This window comes from Asparagus officinalis, chromosome 2 (genome assembly GCF_001876935.1).
Source record: "Asparagus officinalis chromosome 2, Aspof.V1, whole genome shotgun sequence".
NCBI lineage: Eukaryota > Viridiplantae > Streptophyta > Magnoliopsida > Asparagales > Asparagaceae > Asparagus > Asparagus officinalis.
The window spans coordinates 82,237,528-82,242,389 of NC_033795.1; positions in this window are offsets into that span (position 1 = coordinate 82,237,528).

Below are 4,862 nucleotides of genomic sequence, written 5' to 3' on the forward strand. Positions count from 1 at the left end.
ATGCAGAGCTCATTGCTACGTTTTAGCCCAATACGCAAAGCCCAACTTTGCATCCCAGGATCAAGATGCAGAGTTCATTCCAGAACGCGAATTTCATGTTTGACTGGTTCAAACAGAACCTGAACGGTTTCTAAACCATTTTCCACTTAATGGGGGCGGTTACACCCCATAAACCCTCATTAAGAAGAGATTTAAGGGGCCGGTTACACCCCTTAAACCCTATAAATAGTGGGTTTCACCACTGGATCTAAAAAGGGAGAATCGGAGTTGGGGGAAAGGAGGCAATCTTGAAAAGAGGGCTTTGGCAGAGGCTTTTTGAGATCTTCGGTTATCTTGGAGCTTCAACAATCTTGAGTGATCATTCTTAGAGATTCTGAAGCTTTGGAGCAACTTCTTGGCCTATAAACCGATTTTCGGTATAATCAATTCAACTCTTTTAAAGAGTTTACAACTCGCTCTGAGTTCATTAACTCGTTAAGAGTTATAAACCGATTTTCAGTTAAATCAATTAACTCTTTTACAGAGTTTTAAACTCGCTCAGAGTTCTTAAACTCGTTAAGAGTTATTCTTGAACTTGTCACGCAAGTTCTCCTCAACATCAAGTCAAGAGGAAAATATCGTGATCCAACAAGGTAAAGCGTTCGGATCGTCAACGGAAAGCAAACTCGACACAAATATCGAGGGAGACATTTCATCGACACCAAGAAGAACCGAAGTTAAATAAAGGGAAGGATCTCCGTCGATCCATTCTCTCTTTTGTAAATCGGGAAACTGATATAGAGGAATTGTAATTTTTTTCTCTAAGTTTGTTAGAGAGAGATTGCATTGAGTGAATTTTAATCCATTCTTTTTCTAAGTCTGTTAGAAAGAATAATACAAATTCAATTCTTTATTTTCTTCTTTCAATTTTCCCCACAAACATCTGGGTTGAGGTACTAGATATACTTTTTCGCTTAGGGCCCCTTCCAAAATTTCTATTTGCAATAAGTAACAATATGTTTGCTCCATATTAATATTAACAATTTCATGTACATCCAACATTAAAAGTGCTACCCCCTACAATGTGCACTACTAACTTTTTCTCGGAAAAGCCATGTGCAAAAGTACTAATATGCTCTCCCACTTCTGTTGTGATTGACACTGTCCTTCATACTTTTTTCTGTACGCATAGTAAGATTTTAGGATAGTAGTATAGATTGTTAGGGTTATAAAATAAAGATAACTTAAAACTTGGGTTTGTAGAGGAAAGGAGGAAAACTTTAGTCCCACATTGGAAAAGAGATGGGAAGATAGGCTCTTTATAAGCCTTCCCTTTCTCTCCTATGCCTAGAAGAAAACAAAGGTTATGCTCCACACCACACACGCGCGCGCCGGCCGGGCCGGGCTCGGGCTCGGGTGGGGTCGGGTCGGGTGGCGCGCGCACACGACCCTGCGGACACGAATGCAGCTCCGGATTAATGGGCCCTTAATCTGCTACATTTTTATTTTTAAATAATTAAAATATAATTTTTATTTTTGAACAATTAACATGTGATAAATATTTTGTAACAGAAATATTTCGTAACGGTAAAAATTTATTAGTGTGATTAAAAACGTGAAAAATATTTTGTGAATTTATTATGTAACGGAAGCGTTTTTTAATTTTATAACGGCTAAGCTTTATTAACGTGATTAAAACGTATTAACTACGAGTTTATGTAACGGCTGTTTAACCCTATAAAAGGACCAAAGCCCGAACTCTGTTTCTTTTTTATTTGATATATTTCTTATATCTGTGTTATAATAGTGATTATCTGTTAATTATTAAATTGCTTAATCTGATTTTCATTATTGTCTAAACAGCCCATATTCCCAACAATCCAAGAATCTAATTAGTGCTGTTTAGAATAGTATCATGATTAGCATTCTGATTTTCATGTTAATGATGTCTGTAATAGTTAAAAACGAAATGTTACACTGCATGATAATTCTGTTGAATGAATGCTTTATATATTTCTGTTGCATTATAATAACAAAACTATTCATTCATCATCAGATTATGGCTACAAGTGAAATTATGTCTGCTAAACCAGAGAAGTTTGATGGGAACAATTTCCGTCGTTGGCAAAACCAAATGAGATTTTGGTTAACAACTCTACATCTAATAACAGCCATAGAACCAGATAACCCATCTTCATCTAGACCAGTTACTAGGCAATCTTCCTCATCTTCCTCCACAGATTCCATTCCTATCCCAAGAACACCTCAAGAAATAGAGTATCATTGTCTACACAGAATCTTAGGAGCTTTATCTGATAGGTTATATGATATATATTATACTATCACTAATGCTAAAGTTCTGTGGGAAACCCTAGAGAAAAAGTATGGTTTAGATGATATGGGAATTAAAAGATTTAAAGCTTCTGATTTTAACAAATTTAAAATGGTAGATTCTAAACCAATGAATGAGCAAATTCATGAATTTGAACATATAGTTCACCAACTAAAAGTGAATGGATCTATCCTAGATGAAACGTTTCAAATAGCCTGTCTTATAGACAAACTTCCTGAGTCATGGTCAGATTTTGCCAAAAACCTTAACCATACTCAAGGAGATCTTACCCTAGAACAAGTGTTGAATTCCATTAGAATTGAAGAGCAACATAGACTCAGGCAGAAAAATGTGACAAAATCTGAACCCAAAGAATCCAAAGTAAACAATGTTGAATCCAAACCCTTTCCCCAACACAAGAAACGTCCCTTCCTCCAAAATCAAAATAAAATATTTAAGAAGAAATCCTTTCATCAAAATAAGAGCCATGTCCACTTTCAAAAGTTTTGTAGGGGAAGCAGTATCTTGGAAGTTCATGTTACAGAAGTGTGTTGCTTTATCTACAACAGAGGCGGAATATATTGCAGCTGTAAAAACCGGTAAAGAGATGATTTGATTAAGAATATTTCTGCAGGAGTTAGGCTTACAACATGACAATTATCAAATCTTCATTCATAGTCAAAGTTCTCTTGATTTGAGAAAGAATTCTACATTCTATTCCAGGACGAAACACATTGATGTGAGATATCATTGGCTTAGAGAAGCTGTTGAGAAAGAGGAGCTGAAGTTACAGAAAATTCACACAGATGAAAATCCAGCAGATTTTTTAACGAAGACCGTTTCCAGAGAAAAGATCGTGTCGGCGATTGGCCGGCATAAACTCCCATTGAGGAGTTAAAGATTGGCATATCCCCTCCTTGGGCTGGAGGGGGAGATTGTTGTGGGTCTAGCCCAAGATAAGGCCCACATGAGGAGGTCTACATGAATTAGAAATATATCTATAAGAAGCCTACATGGATTAGAACTCTATTTAGAAAAGGATTTGGATGATCTATTTGAAATAGGAATAGGTTTAGAGAATTCTATTTAAGAGAAAAGAGAGGAACAATAATCGGCCGTGAACAGTAATCGCTACAGGTCGAGAGGAGAGAGAAAAGAGAGAAGAAGAGAAAGAGAAAATTTCAGATTCCGGATAGCTCGGGTGTCCGATTGTAGTGATTCAAAAGCCATTGTCTTCAGAATGACGACACCGTCGAGGGTACGGTGCTGATTTCTCCATGGGAGTTGGATATTTTTGGTGAGATATGTTTTGGGGTTTTGGTGCCCTAGAGGTAACACTGTATCTTTCTCTTGTGATTTAATCCTTAAGTTCAGGTGTAACTTGGAGGGATTGTACTATTGATTCATAGTGAAATATTTTTCTGTGGATTGGCCCTTGGACGTAGGCACGATTTGCTGAACCACGTTAGATCTTGGTGTTTGTTTGCTTGTGATATTTTTCATTAGTGCCGTTATTCATTTATTATTTAATTCCGCAGATTAATCTCCTTAAAATCCCCAACACAACATTCCTCCAATTTAAAATTATTGTCATACCCATCATACCCAACACTATATGTGATAGTTGGGAGAGAATAATTGTGTATATTGGTCTTAGAACATGATATAAATATATAGACAATACGTGGGTCTAAGTTGGCCAATACTAGGTCTGTACACATAGATATATACACTAATTTAACCATCCCTCCCCCCCCACCCAAAAAAAAACCAAACTTAAGTTGGATCAAAGATCGAAAGTTTGGACAAGAAATAAAGCAGCTGAGAAGTAGTTTTTGTGCGTTAGTGAATATGTCTCCGAGCTGATCTTTGGATGGTATGTAAGGAAGAGAGAAATTGTGAGCACTATAATACTGTCAGACATTATGTCAGTGCACCTCAATATGTTTAGTAAGCTAATGATACCAAATTATAATCAATCTAAATAGCACTCTCAATAGCAGTAAGCAAATCTCAAGTGTTGTGTCGACCATAGCATGATATTTTGCCTCAATGATGGATAATGAAAATCGTGTATTGCCATTTGCTACACTAAGAAATAAGAGACGAACACGTAAGAAAAAGTGACCATGAAATTTAGCAGCGAACACAAGCTGACAACGATGATGGTGGGAAAAAATTCAGCCTAGCCGAATCTGATACCATTTATAGGGGGAGAAATCGAGCCCAATTTTTAACCTATAACAACTTGGTATTGGCCTCAAATCCTATTTTAAACTCACAAATCTTATTTATCTTATCTGATGTGCAATTATACAACTAGACTATATCAATCATGTGGGCATCTATGGGTTCTACCGAGACCTTCGAGCGTCACATATGAACTTTTTTTCTTTTAAAATTACGTGGACCATGACCTTAACCATGATACCATGATAATTGGGAGAGAAATAATTGTGTATATTAATCTTAGAATATGATACAAATATGTAGACAATACACAGGGCTGGGTGGGCCAATATTGGACATGTACATACATAGATATATGCAC